Below are 15,621 nucleotides of genomic sequence, written 5' to 3'. Positions count from 1 at the left end.
GGTTTTCAGATGTTCACTCGGGTTACAAATCAGGAAGAAAATTAAGAGTCTGTCCCTTCCGATGTCTTTTCAGCAGTTTCCGGAACCCACAGTGGAAGGAATTCAACTCAGATCGTATTTAGCCCAAGAAAATAGCAAAGCCTTCCCCTGAAGGTGGAGCTGATTAGCACACAGTGTACCTCATCCGACAATCAGTACCTTATTAAAAAATTAATGCCTGTGAAATGAGGTTTTGATACAAAGCTGCTTGGCTGTGACTTTTTTGGTTTTAAAAACATTAATCTCTTCAATAATTCATCTTTTATTTCTTTAGCCTTACTAAATATTAAACAGGTTAAAGTTAAATATTTGAAAACTAAACCCAGGCTGGAGTTTCAGAGAGGGTGCACCCCACGCCGCCAGGGTCCCTGCCTCTGCCCGTTTTCTGAGGTGCAGATTGGCATGTTTCTGGGTGTGGAGTGCACAATTCTTCCCTGGGAAGGTGCCCTCCATGCAGGTAAGGCTTCCAAGCACGTGTCCTCACCTCTGAGCTCCCGACGACCTTACAGAAGTTTACTTGTAAGTAACAACCAAATTGGGGATTCTGGAACACAGAAGGAGATGTGCACTTTATTGGTGACCTAGGTGCACCCAGTGCAGACAGGAGGGGCCAGCTGGCAGTCACCAGCTGTGGGCAGCTCAGGCAGCCACAGATCAACCACTGGCCTTTGTTCTCCAGCCCCCACCACAGCCATCACCATGTGACCCTCGTACTCTGAGAAAGGGCGGTAACTGCAGGCACCCTCGCCTGTGAATAATCTGCATAATTTCTCTAAGTTGATCTGAGCCAAGAGACTTAAATTCCTCTCTCCTCTGGTCCCCCGACAGCACACAACTTTTAATTGTTAGCAGTACTGTTTCCAGCATATAGAGAAATTAATGTTATAAGGCAATCTCGGGACACAACTTCCAACGTACATTTTAGCCAGGTTTTATGCGGCTCCTCACCTGCGTGGGGCTGTCAGGGTTAGTGATGATCATAGACTATGGAGCTGAACAGACTTCTTTTTTCTTTGAAATAGTACATGCACACTGATTGAGAGACGTGAGTCGCTTCCAAGGAAACATTATTGGCTTTTAATGTCCATCTCCTCAGAAAGGAGTGTTTATTCTAAAGTGGACTTCTTGACCCCCTTCAAAAACCAGCTCCAAAGAACCAGTTGCCCAAGGGCAAATCACACCCTGGTCACAATTCTGAACCCAGAAACCAAGCAATAGTTTAACTTATGAGAAGAGAGCCAACTATGGCATCTCAATGTGACCTGCTCAGCAATGCCCTTCAACAAGCTCATCCTGGGAAACAAGTGGGACTGATGGGCAGCTTCTGCACCAGGGTCTGGCCACTGCTGAGCCTGCAGCCCTGCCCAGGCCCCTCTTGTCCTGTGATGGGCCCCCAGCAGCTCGCAGCCCTCGCACCTTCACTCTGTAACTAGCAGAGAGGTTTCTGGCGACAGCCGCGCACGTATGTCACAGGGTAGAGTAAGCTGTAAGCAGAGACTGGACTGGAAATACAATGAAAATGCTAATTGGCGACACAGATTCCACTTTCATGTTTTATTAATGACATCTGCACCGTATTTGTAAAACAATTTGCATAATACGCTAATTCTCCAAAGAGGAGGGGCAGAGCTCAGCAGTGCACGTGGGATCAGCACTTTCTCTGCAGATGCCACAGCCACATAAGCCTTCAAATTTGCTTTTAGAACTGCCCAGTGTGAGGCTTGGGCTACATTTAGAAGCCAGTCAAGATTAAGTTTTTAAATCTACTTTTTTGGGATATAGACTCATTAGTAAATATTCATGGTGACTTTGGACCTGGTAGTGTCAGAGCCTTGTCTTAAAAAATTAGGAAAGATTCGATAGCAAACGAGGTGCAAGTGAAATGAAATGCAGGGGGGCTTGGAACCTGCAAGGCAGTCGGAATCTGGTTGCTGGGACTTCCATAGGACTTGCTGAGTTTCTAATATTTCTATTCATTAATTTCTGCTCCAGCAATTTTTCGTATAATGCCACATCATGACCCTCTTTCTTAAGCAGAGAGACATGACAAAATCATTCTAGAGCTTTCAAGGAGTCAATGTAAGTTGAGTGACAGGCTAAGGAAGCCAGAGTAGCTCCCAGATGCACCAGGCAGCCGGAGGAAACGCCAGCTGGGCAGATCTCGAGAGGTACTGTCTCGGCTTTTTATCTAAGAGATGGTGGGTTAACTCACGTACATGGTTTTGTGCTGCTCGACCAATCCTATAGTAAGTTACCCTTTATTTAACATTAATGAATACTTGTCACATAAGCGTGGACATTGTGATATTAAAAAAATAAATAGATTTCAGTTCTCCCTGTTCCTCGTCCACTGCCAGCTCGTGGGTTATTTGTAAATCACTATGTGACTTCCAAGCCTGGGGGCTGCATCGACTCCATAGGCCTTCAACACAGCAAAGCAAGCTTTCTGCAGAGTACTCGTTCCTAGGCCCAGGAACATCCTAGGGATTGGAAAATCATGGCTTTAAAACGAGGATCATGAGGGAAAATAGAGACCCTCTGAATTTTTTGACTTTGAATTCTGGAAGATGCTACATAAGGAATCGGGACACATTCAAAAGGGACCAAATGCATCAGAAGGACAACTAAAACCTCTTAGAATGACGTTTTTGTGCTTCACTACTTCCTTCTCTATCCTAAGGGTCCCGTGTCCTCCCAGGAGCAGTGATGGACAGCGGGAGGAGCAGGGGTTTCTTCAGCACAGGATCTGGTGAACTGACCTCCGGAGGTGCCAGATGGCCCCAGGTCATTCTCGCCTGGACTTTGACATCAGGCCGACTCCAGGCCTCTCCGAATCCCACTGCGGACCTGCTCCTGCAGGTCCTGGCGCGTCACCCATTGCAGGCATCGCTGTGTTCCTTGGATGAATACACTCAGACCCCCACTGTCTGTGAGGCCCTGGGCTCTCCAGCCCTCCTATGCACAGAGCCTGCCTCTCTGACAGGTAGGGAAATCCATTTGTCTCTGCACCTTACTCCCCAACTGCAGGCTTTGAGCCCTGATTAGTGAGTATTCCTTGCCTTGGACAGTTTGGCTTTTCTTCCTATGAAAAAAGGAACAGAAAGGGGCTGCTCAGGATTTGGGCATCACTTGTGCAAGGATGATACTTGTCCAGGGGAACTCCAGCCCAGCTTTCTTACCTGCTCAGACACCCGCATCCTTACCTGGCAGAACCAGTAAGCACTGCCCCAGCTATGGGAGGCCTGGCAGTTCTTCCAACAGCAGGATGAAAGCTGTCATTGAACAGTTCAAGAAACATTGAGTTCTTCAAATGCCCTCCCTGAGGATTCCCTTGGAAGCAAAGTAAGAGTCTGACCCATGCCAGCTGGGAAGACCATGTGTGCCTCCACGGGGGTCCTCCCAGACAACGGAGTGTCCAGCGCAGGAGTCAAAACCCAGGCCTCCCTCTCAATATTCTAAAAAGTTTGAGCCAAACTACATACTAAGAAATGAAAAATGACCTATCCTCTACCCAAGTAAAAGCATACTTAAAATTGCAAAGTAACCTAAAGGTGCACAGGTCTACATGTCTGCAGATTACCTAGAGGGTGTTAGATGAGTAATAAATAATTACATGTCATGTCATATATTCTGTACAACATTTTCTTGACTTTTGGAATATTTACTAATTAAGGTTCTATACTATAACTCTTTTCACATAATCTCTGTTCTACTGACAAAGTAAGCAATTATGTTTAGATCACTGTAGTTTTGGGACATCTGTAGGAATTTTTTGGTTATTTTAGTTTGGAAAATATCACATTGCTTAAGCAATCAAAATTGGGATTATTAATCAAATTCTCAAGGCAATTTGCAAGTTTGAAAATAACCCATGAGTTTAAACACTGTTGTGAAGTCATGTAGGATGAGCCATGATCACTGCAGAAAATATAAAGATATTTTAGTTTCATCATACAATGCGGATGAGCTTTTTTTCAGTTAAATCTATAGCTGAATCCACAATTTTTTTTTTTATTCCTCTTTCAAACTTTTCACTCCAGGGGAATTTTAGAGTAAACCAGAATTGAAAGTATATCGTTCATGGTCAGAACAGTCTGCATATCAATTCATTTGTAACAACCCTTCTTCATGATAGTTCTGCAAAATTCAAATCCCAATAACAGATAACTAAATTAACATCAAAATCTTCAAACAAGCTGATTTGTGCTTTTGAAAAATCAATAAAACCCATCACTTTTAATAAGAATTTGCAATTTTGTGTTCAATATCCACTGAATTCCCATGTAAAGAATTCCTATCAGGGCTGGGGTTGTGGCTCAGGGGTACAGTGCTTGCCTCCCGTGTGTGGGGCACTGAGTTTGATCCTCAGCACCACATAAATAAATAAAATGAAGACATTGAGACCACCTATAACTAATTTGTTAAAATTCATATCATACTTCAAGAGTGTAACATCTAGACCTACATACAGGCAGATTGAAGATCCACCTGACTGATTTAAGGTTTCAACATGCTCCTGGTCCACCTTGTGTAACTGTTGTGAAATCTGTGCTAATTCACAAAGACCTTTGGAACAAAAATTAGAACATGAGGAGAAGGGGAAAATGTGGGCGCGCAGCATCGTGGGGAAGTGATACCTCATTATGCAAGGGTCTGCTTCAGTGTGCTCGCTGAGAAGAAAGGTTTGACAAGATAATTAATCTGTCTCTCCTCTTACCTAAGTGTCTCCGCCTCGGATCCCCTCACCTCTGAGAAGCAGCATCCCTCTCCAGGGCTGGCAGCAGCACAGCTCCAAACCTTCGCACAATTAGTCGCTTCCCTGACAAAGACATGCCCCAGACACAGAGAGGGGTTCCTGGGGACCTTCATGGTGCTACTTTGACAAGGTATTGGGGTTGTGGGTGGAGCTGGAGCTGGGCTGACCCCAAGAAGTGGAGCAGAACGGGCCCTGGAGAACTCAGGGCAGGGGCTTGTTTGCAAGGGTCCGGCCGCATCTTTGTGTGCCAGCCAGCGAGCACCATGGCCTGGCCCGCGAAGGGCCAGCTCAGGGGCTGTTGGATGCCCGGTGGAGGACCACATGAAGCAGAATAAACAAAGAGAAGAAGAGTGTGGGGTCCAGCAGGAAGCAGACATGCACACCAACAGCTGGCAGCAGGTCGGGTGTTCACACTCAATTGGGTACAAGCAGAAAAGAAAAGTATCAAAATCCGCCACAGAAGGAGCCCTTTCCCCCAGCTCAGGCCACCCACTTTTCACCTGGAGAAACCCACAGGAGCTCCCCTGCTCTGCCTGGCTCCTGCTGCCACACTTAAGGCACAGTTATGATGACCGTCAACTCTTCCATGTTTGGATAACAATTTGAGGTTTTCCCTCTGAAACCTCAATACTTCCTTTGCAACCCAAAACAGAAATACCAGAAGATACCAGAAAGGCAGGCCGTCCTTTTGGAATTTCCAGCTGAAAACAGGAAGGCAGCACCATTGCCTGGCATGAGCCAATTGCTGGGCGCCTGGAGCTGGCCATGGCCCCAAGAGCCACCAGGGTTCTGCTCCTTACACCCTAACCCCAGAGTTGAAGGTAGACAGAGAGAACAGAGGGAGAATTCAGCTCAAGGAACGAAACTGAGATCCACCAGACAAAGGAGGTGGAGTCAGAGAGAGCAGTTTTCACCCTCCCACGAAAGACACAAAGGAAGATGGCTATTCACAAAGCTCCTGACCCAGAGAGGGCTCAAACCCCAGACACAGTGGAGTGGGACAAGGGTCGCTGGTGACACCCTGAGACAGCCGGAGACTGATGGAAGCACAGAGAAAAGGCAGAGGCCGTGGGCACCAGCTACCTGCAGGAGCCACATTGTCCCGGGGCCTGCTTCCCAGAGGACATGGGCGCCTCTTGTCCCTGAGCTGGACATCACCCATTCCCTCAGGGGAACCCAGGAGAGGGACAGGCAGCCGCACATCTGTCCCCCACCCAAGAAGCAGCCACACTGACAACACACAGCTCATCCAGAAAGAACACGGTGAGGTAACATGGTGCTTGACCTACATCTCAGACCAGGAGGACCTGACAGACACACCTAGAACATTCTATGCAACCACAGAAGAACACAACTTTTTCCCAAGTGCACATGGAACAATCTTCAAGATGGATCACACGTTTGAGCACAAAATGAGTCGCAGCAAATTTTAAAACGTTGAAGTCATTCTCTGAACACAGTGGTATGAAACTAGAAATCAACAATAGAAAGAATTAAGGTAAATTCACAACTACATGGAAGTTGAACAGTATACCCCCCCCAAATAATAATAATCAAAGAATAAAAAATAAAAAATCAAGCTGGGCACAGTGGTGCACACCTGTAATCCCAGCAGCTCAGGAGGCTGTGACAGGAGGATCACTAGTTCAAAGCCAGCTTCAGCATAAGTGAGGTGCTCAGTAACTCAGTGAGACCCTGTCTCTAAATAAAACACAAAATAGGGCTGGGATGTGGCTCAATGGTTGAGTGCCCCTGAGTCCAATCCCTGGTGCCAAAAAAAAAATTTTTTTTTGAAAAATTAAAAATATCTTAAAACAAGCAGAACTAGACAGACAACATACCAAAACTTATGGAATGCAACAGAAACAGGTCTGAGGAAAAGTGAGCAGCAATCAAGACACTCAAAACAAGAAAGATGCTAAATAAGCAACCTAAGCTTACGCCTCAAGGTAAGAGGAAAAGAAGAACATAAGCCTAAAGTTAACAGAAGGGAGAAACAAAGAGCAGAGCAGAAATGAGTGAAATGGAGACCAAGAAAAACAGCAGGAAAGACCAACAAAACCCAGAGTGGGTTTTTTGAAAAGATGATCAAAGTTAATAAAACTTTGGCTAGACTAACCAAGAAAAAAAATACAAAAGACTCAAATAAAATCAGAAACGAGACAGGAGACACTACAAGTGTCATGCCATATACAAAACTGCAGAGGACGCTGAGGCTCCTGTGAGCTATTATCATATGCCAACACTCTGGATGGCCTAGAGGCCGCGAGTGTACCCGCTGAATCACAAGGAAATAGCTCTGTGAGCATGTGAGGGACATGCAGGACTGGGGAGGCCCCAGTGGAGGCCAGCCCAGACACAGTGGCTTTCTTGCTGACCTCCACGAAGCATTCAGCAAAGAGTAACGCATCCTTCTCAAACGGTAATACTCATTCACAAGGTCACATTCCCTAGTACCAAAGCCAGAAAAGGGCACCATCGGAAAAGAAAAGGTCCTCCTGAGCACAGAAGCAAAAACCCTCATGCAAACACCAGCAAACCAAGTGCAAGAGCTCATGGGAAGGACCAGTCGCCACGCTCAGGGGGACTGCTCCCCAGGATACAAGCATTGTTCAATACACGTGGGGTGAACACGGGCTATGCCACATGGACAGAATGAAGGACAAAGACCATGAGACCATCTCTAGATGCAGACCTTTTACAAAATCCCATATCCTCTCAAGATAAAACCCTGAGAAAGCAGGCATAAAAAGGGTTCACCTCAACAAAGTGAGGGCCATATCTGATCGACCCACAGCTGGCACCACACCCCACATGGAGAGCTGACAGCTTTTCCCCCAAGATTAGAACAGCACAGGATGCCCACCTTCGCCACTCCTATGCCACATGGTACTAGAGGGTGGCTGGAGCACTTAGGCAGGTAGAAGAGTAAAGGGCATCCACACTGGAAGCAAAGAAAGGAAACTGTCCCCATTGGAGTAGATAGATGGGAGGTCAGATGGGCACATACTTACACACACACATTGACACACCGTCCATAACCAGACACACACACACACACACACACACACACACACCGACACACGGATTCATAACCAGATACATACACACATAGGTATAGAAATAGATAAACAGACATGTATACTTCTTGATTTTACATATGTAAACCAAAAACCCATTGGAACTAATAGACAGATTTAGTACTTTTAGGGTTCAAAATTAACTTGAAAAAAATCAGTAATATTTCTATGCACTAACAACAATCTGAAAAAGAAACCAGGAATCAACTGCATTCATAGTAGCTCTACAAGAAAAAAAAAATCTTAGGAATAAATTTAACTAACCAAGGAGGTGAATAATATAGATACTGATGACAATAAACATTAATGAAAAAATTGAAGACACAAACAAACAGAAAGACAAGGCTTGCTCAAGGGTTGGAAGAACAAATACGGTTTAACTGTCCACATTGCCTAAAGGAATCTACAGATTCCATGCAATCTCTACAGAGATTCCGGTGGCATTCTTTGCAGAAATAGAAAAAAATTCCTAAAATTCATGTCAACCCATACAATACCTAGAATAATCAAAGAAATTTTAGGTAAAAAGAACAAAACTAGATGAAGCAGACTACCTGACTTCAAAACATATTATGAAGCCATAGTGATCAAAACAGCATGGTACCAGCATAAAAACAGGCACAGACCAACGCAACAGCACAGAGTCCAAAAATAAATCCTCACGCTTATAGTCAACTGATTTTTCACCAAGGTACCAAAAACACAAAATGGGGAAAGAACAATCATTCTGATAAATACTGTTGGGACAACTCTGTATCCACTTAGAAATTAATGAACTTGGACCTTTATCTCATACCATATACAAAAATTAACAGAAAATAGAAGACTTAAATTTAAGACTTGACTTAACAGCTGACTGTAAACCTGCTAGAATGAATCCTAGAGGAAATGCTCAGAGGCATTGGTAGGTAATGATTTCCTGGAGAGACCCCAAAGCACAGACATAAAAAGCAGAGAGAGACAAATAGAGATGTACCAAACTAAGAAGTTCTGCACAGCAAAGAAAAAAAATCAGGAAAGCAAAGAAGCAACCTGCAGAGAACATGGAAATATTCCCCAATTGTACATCTGGCAGAGGTTAATATCTAAACTATATAAGGACCTCAAACACCCAATAGTGAGAAACAACCTGGTTTTTAAAACGGGAAAGGATCTGGACAGACTTTTCTCAGAAGAAAGAAACCAGTAAGCCAACAGATACAGGAAGAAATTCTTCACATCTCCAATCATCAGGGAAATGCAAGTTAAAACCACAATAAAATATTAGCTCACACTGTTCTGACTACTAGTAGCAAAATGAGGGCTGAGCCGAGCATGGTGGCACACGCCTGTGACCCCAGCAGCTCCCGAGTATGAGGCAGGGGGATGGCAAGTTCAAAGCCAGCCGCAGCAACTTAGCGAGGCTCTGTCTCAAAACAAAAACTATAAAAGGGCTGGGGATGTGACTGGATGGTTATGAACCTGTGGGTTCAATCCCTGGTACAACTGATAACAACAGGCATTGGCCATGAAGGAAGGTTGCACCCAGTTGATGGGGATTATAGAATAGTCAATGGTGTTGATGGGGATTATATAATATATAATAAATATATTATATAAAAACAACTTTGGAAAACAGTATGGACCATCATCATCAAACCATAAAAGAGAATCACCACACACTGTAGCAAACCCACTCTGGAGTGTATCCAGAAGGAATGAAACCACTGTGCAGAGACATTGGTCCCCTGGTGCTCACCACAGCTCTAGTCACAGCCAAGGTATGGAACACCAAGTGTCATGCGCCAGGCAAGTGCATAAGAAAATGTGTTGTGTATGTACAGCAGCACCATCCAGCCTCGGAAAGGAAGGAAATCCGTCATTTGTCACAGCATGGATGAACCTGGAGGACATCATGTCATCTGAAATAAGCCAGAAAATCAAGAATTGCATGACCTCACTAACAAATTTAGAGAAACCAAAAAGAAGAGCAGTTACGAGAAGCTATTATGGTGGGTGTGGGAGAGATGTTGTCCTGAGGATGCAAACTTTCAGTGAAATGGGAGAAATAAGTTCAAGAAATCTTCTGTGCAATGTGGTTGAAAATAATATGCTGTGTACTTGAAGACGGCTAAGAGAGTAAATGTCAGCTGTTCTCTCCACAAAAAAAAAATAGGCATGAATAATGCTTAACTCAAATAGCTTCATTTACCCATTGTACAATATACACATGTGTCAAAATGGGTTGTGCTTCTAAATCATGCAATTTTACTTGCCAAAAAAAAAAGAAAGAAGAAGAAAAAGTGATACTAGAAAAGGGCGAATGAGAGTTCCAGCTGTCTCTCTAGAAAAATTAAGAAAAGAACTAAAATGATTTGTGAAAACAGAAAGTGGCTACCAGAATGGCACACGGCCAGTCCAGAGGCTTGGAGGAGCCAGGCGCGTGATCATGTGCCCGTGTTTGTCCCCCCACTGTGCTCAGCCCCGTGGGAAGGGACCGTGCGCTGCTCCTCCCTTTGTTCCCAGGGTTCATCTTGAGCCTGGAAACAACAGACGTGCAAGCAATGTCTGCAAGGGACAGTCCCGAGGCCTCGCATGTTGGGAGGCATCGCACTGTCACAGAAACCACCACGGCACCCTGGGCTCCAGCAGTCGCCCCCGCTTTGTGCCAGATAGGAGAGTTCACTCAGATTCACTTGGCAGGGTTTGGGGACCCGGGCACAGGATCCACCCATGCCTTGGACCCACATCACCTGCATGTTGAAATTTCCGATGCCATGTGTTAGGTTAGGATCTCAAAACTGGACCTTGAAGCAGAAACAGTTCCGAGTATTATTGCCAAAGAGTAGAGGAGGTTTCCGGGCACAACCACCGGTTATACCTATTATCAAAAAGAAGACCGCTTTGATTGATAACAAAGCAAATATACCTGATATATTTTCTCCAACATCTGAGTGATAAACATCAAACAGACCCACAGACCAGGCGGTTCGGTCCGGGCTGTGGGATTTTTCCTGCGTGCTAGGGGATCTTTTGCAGTTAATCCTTCTGTCACTCACCTCTGGAGTCAGGAGGCTCAGGGCCTCTTGAGCCTCCTGTGCACTTTACTCAGGGCCCCACGTGGGGTCCTCACTCAATAAGTGCAGGAGGAAACAGGAGGGGGGAGATGGGGAGGGAAGAAGAGCAGCAGGAACAGGGTGGGAGGGGGCTGCCCCTCCCCCACCGCGCTGGCCGACCCCTGCTCTGGGGTGTTCAGAGCTAAAACATTCTCCACCACCCACGTTCCACCGTGTGCACGACCAGGAACACGCTGGACTACGGCCCTGGGCCTTTCCCTGTTCCTGCTCCCTGGGCCTGGGGACAGGCGGGGCCTGCATCACGGGTGCTCCAGGTGGCAGGACAGTGGCCACACGCAGGGCAGCCCGGCTCTGGGAGGAGCACTGCATTCTCCACAGAACACAGGCCCACGCTCTGCCCCAGACCCTGGCTGCTTTCTGAGAAAAGCCCTGGCTCTGCCTCAGCCAGCCCATCACAGGGGGGCCTTCCGTGGGTTGCCTAGTGCTCCACAGGAAGAACTGTTCTTCCTGACTTATCTGGAGGCCAAGGTCTGTGTCTGTTCCTAATCTGCAACGGGAATGACCCGTCTTCCATGTTAATGAGGGCCATCCTTATCTCCTGCCATCCAGCCGCCACCCAAAGCGAGTTTCAATGGAGCACTTGAGGAGGACCCTCCAAGGGGACGCTCTGCCCACGCATCCCAGGCCCATCTCAGACCGAATCACTGACCAGCAAAATTAACATTTTAATGAAATTGTACCTCAACGTCATATCTGATTTTCACTACAGAAGGCTCCAAGCTGTATGCTAATGACTACGGCTCAAGCCTGCAGTGAGACTGTCAGTGGAGAGCCTGTGGCCTCTCCCGGGGCGGGGCGTCACTGTGTGCTTCCCTGCAAGTGGAGTGGCTGCGTCCCTGGGCTGTACTCGGCTTCAGCCTCGTGTCATTCATGCTTTCTGTGGCTGCGTCCTTTCATTTGGCAAGTTTGTTATTTTTCTTGTCTTATTTATAAGACGCCTTAACTGTCCTGGGGGCGGGGGGAAGAAATGTACATTTTTTTTTTAGTCAATTTATTGTAATATAAGGAAGATGGTTTAGGGCCACTTGGTGGGACCTTTGGCATTTCCCGTCACCATTGCTACTGATCAGGACGATCCCTGTGCACCCCAGTGTGGTTCTGGCCTCCAGTTGCTCACCTCCCATCGCTCACCACGGGGGAGGCTGATCCCACAGGACAACACTCCATCCCACATCTGCTGCTTTTATCAATTGCTTTCTCTTTCTTCTGCCATTTTTTCAAATCCAATGAAGGCGCCTATGTGAGTCCTCTGGCTCAGACAGTGTCCCCCTCCAGCCCTCCCTCCCTGAGCTGGGGACTGGCTCCCTCCCATGGCTCTCATTGCCTCTTCCCACTGAAGGCTCCCACCTGTCCTGCCCTTGCAGTCTCAGGTTCCAGAACCCACTGGACTCGACCGCTCTGCCCCTGCAGGGAGACTCCTGAGTGAAGGCAGGACAAGTCAGGGCCACAACATGTGTCAGAGCACCTGCTGTCCTCAAGGAGGGTGGACAGTCAGAGAACGGAGGACCAGGAACCTGGGGAGGAAGGCTGCGCTGAGGTCAGGACCAGGGAGCTTCCTCACCTGTGCGTGGATGCTCTGGCCCTTCCCTGGCCCACAGCTTCTGTTCCTGGAAATGGGCATCATGACCAGACGGGTGTGAGGTCCCCTTGCTCCCTTGACACTGTGGCTGAGGACCTGTGGTGGGGGATGAGCATTGGGCAGCGGCCTGGCCTCTGATGCTGCGTACCATTGGCTGTCCCATCCTCTCGGGTGCCAACCAAGGGGACAGCACTGTCTTCTCACTCTGGAGTTCTTCTTGAATTACCTGCATGACTTCAGGTGCATGAGTGGCTATGCATTGACACATGTGAAGCCGTCACCATCATCAGGAGGAGAACCTCCCCCCAGCATGTCTTCCCCCTCTGCAGTACCTCTTAGTACCTGTGGTCAGCCTCAGTACCTCTTAGAACCTGTGGGCAGCCTCCACGCTGACCCTTAGGCAGGTGCAGATCTGATTTAGCTCTACAGAGAGATTCCCTCTGCCCACATTCTACATGAGTCATGTGATCATACCGTGAGCTCTTGGGGTCGGCCTCTCATGGGGCTTAGTTGCTTGGGATTCACCCAGGAGGTCACGACATCAACGGTCCTCTTCTTTCCTTGCCAAATGGTCTTGCACTGGCTGGACTGTGGTTTGTCCACTCACCTTTGATGGAATTTCAGGTTGTTTCCAGACTTTGGATTTATAGATTAACCTGCTGAAAACACTTCCCATGCATGTCCTTGTATGTGCACGTATTTATGGTTCTTCTATGACCAAGAATAGAATCGTCTGGGTAAGCGTCCTCAGTGCATTTGAAACACCGTGTTCTGATGGATCCATACATGTTAGTTACGCCAGGTTGGCTGGTAACGGTGTTCAAATCTTATACATATTTATCCATGTCCTGACCACATCTTCTAACTGTTACTGAAAGGCAGGTGTGGAAATCTCTGATCTCACGGGGGTTTTTCTGCTTCTCACGTCTCCGTCTCCTTGTGCGTTACAAACTCTTTGGGTACATATCTTTAGGATCATTGCTTTCCATTGTTGAATTGACCCCCTTATTGTGCAGATATGTCCTCCTTCTTTAACTCCATAGGGGTTTTCTTACTGAAATGCTGAAGGTGCCCCTGGAATGTAGCTAGGTCAGGGTCAGCCATGTCACGATTGCAGCCGCTGTCAAGCTTGGGAAGCACACACGCCCCGCACAGATGTCAAAGTGTAACTGTCTGTGCCGTGCGTCTCAGAATCGAGAGCTGCGATATCATCCAGTGCTGCGAAGCTAACTGGCCCTGCGGTAGTTTCCAGGGAGAATCTCCCAGAGCAGTCTCTGGCCGGTCCTTACTTCACCTGGGAGTGTCTGTTTAAATAGTCAGATTCCAGTTGTACCCTGAAGTGACCTGGGAACGTGGAGTCCCAGCTGGGCCACAGCAAGGGGCCTGAGGAGTGGGGAGCCTGCACTCGCCCAGGGGAAGGTGCAGCCAGCCCAGCTGAACATGGATGTTCTCCCTGGGTGTGTTCTGCTAAAGATGTCCAGCGCCCTCTGCATGCCCTCCTCTCTACACAGAGGTCCACAGCTCTTCAGAGGGTCCGAGTCCCCAGTGAAGCCAGTCTCCCTCTCAGAACTGCCTCCCATTCTCATGCTCAGTGAACAAGCATCAGTATGTGCATACACACGCACACACCAGCACACGCGGTTCCTCTGAGGTGCATCAGGTGCCACAGGAAGCCATTTGATCCCCAGTCCTGCCTCACCCCTCTCCCAGTGCCTGTCCTGCCACTTCCCATCCTAGTTCCCAGATCAGCTCGGCTCCGTCATTTTGAATTCTAATCCCAGGAGTCATCCCTTTTCCTTTAATGGATTCACACCAAGAATACACTTGGCTGTACCTTTAAACCTAGAAGACGCTTCTCATGCTCTAGAACAGGACCCACCCTGCTTACCCAGTGCCACTGTCCGGCTGCAGAACAGGGCTCTCTCCAGCCGCAGGAGAGGTGGCCTGCTGCCCTGCTCCGAGACACAGGCCTTATTTTAGGAACTGCTCTTTCTCTAGTCGCAGTCCTTGTGCTCAGCACATGTCCTGAAGTGAGGATGCCCCCTCCTACCTGCCACCAGGCACACCTGTCTCAGCTGGCCCTTCTCTTGTGCTGGCCACCGAGACCCCGTTGCCTATGCAGCATGCCCCGTGCTCTGGCTGCTGCTGCTGCTCAGCAGGCCACCCTTGGGGAACCCAGGCCTGGAGCTGCTGTCTGGTCACCTGGTCCCCAGTGCCCTGGATGCACACCATGAGGGGCTCAGCTGCAGCCTCACAGGCCACCTGGCCCTTGGGCCTATGCTGGCAGCCGTGGGGTGTCATGCTAGCTCTGGGGGAGGGGATATTGATCTTCCTGCTCTGGAAGAGCATTGTTTCTGGGAAAGGAGCCTGGATTCTCGGCAGAGTGTAACCAGAGGACTGTTGCCCCATAAGCAAAGTCTTTCCTGCCCCACCTAACGGGCTCGTCCAAAGTCACCCATGCCCCAGAGCTGCAGCAGCAATCAGCCCAGGGACCCGCCCTCTGCGGCTCACTGGGATGCTGGTCTCAGCCACTTCCTCCCCAGGACCTTGCAGTCACTCCATATCACACAGGGAAGGGACTTGCCTGTACCCTCACCAACAGAGCTCAGTCATAAGAGACAGTGAAACAGCTCTGTTTGAAAACTCAGTGTGTACAGAGGATGGTTGTCATTTCATGTCCTTGACCTTAATTATGCCGTGCATGCAGATGAGGCAAAACAGAGCATGTGTTTTCTAATCACTTAAAAAATTCAGGTGGTCAAGGGGACAATTCATCCTTTCTAGGTTTCTACCAGGCCAGTCTAGGCAGATGTTTGTGGGACCCTCTATAAGATGCTAATGGAGTAACTCACAATGTGCTCAGGTGTTTTCTGAAGGTCATTGTGTGTTTTTTAGCATTACCCAAAATTGGGAGACATTTATTGGTCGACCCATCTCAAACTTGAGAAACCTTCCTGGTTTTGGTTTTGAAATGATTTTGTCTAAAGATTGAGGCACTTATTTTCCTTTTGCTTGACTAGGTCCTCCTGGACTCTTAAGTCAGCCAGTTTT

General features: G+C 47.7%; 1 long non-coding RNA gene across 4 annotated transcripts; it reads right to left on the bottom strand.

Annotated features, from left to right (window-relative positions):
* Positions 1-1,578: 1,578 nt before the first annotated feature.
* Positions 1,579-14,906, bottom strand: LOC124099742 (uncharacterized). 4 transcript variants are annotated; one of them, XR_009227835.1, is made up of 5 exons: positions 12,553-14,906; positions 11,672-11,939; positions 10,608-10,735; positions 2,799-9,776; positions 1,579-2,519 (listed from the first exon to the last, which is right to left on the bottom strand). It is a non-coding gene; the product is annotated as an uncharacterized LOC124099742 (long non-coding RNA). The 4 variants fall into 4 exon arrangements; XR_009227834.1 differs by having other exon boundaries at positions 2,799-10,735; positions 12,553-12,666; positions 13,045-14,906; XR_009227832.1 differs by having other exon boundaries at positions 2,799-10,735.
* Positions 14,907-15,621: the final 715 nt, after the last annotated feature.

This window comes from Marmota monax, unplaced genomic scaffold (assembly GCF_021218885.2).
Source record: "Marmota monax isolate L192 unplaced genomic scaffold, Marmota_monax_Labrador192_F-V1.1 WCK01_AAM20220418_F8-fsc00026, whole genome shotgun sequence".
Classification (NCBI taxonomy): Eukaryota; Metazoa; Chordata; class Mammalia; order Rodentia; family Sciuridae; genus Marmota; species Marmota monax.
The sequence above is the reverse complement of the archived record's forward strand: the minus strand, read 5'-3'. Positions and strand labels throughout refer to the sequence as shown.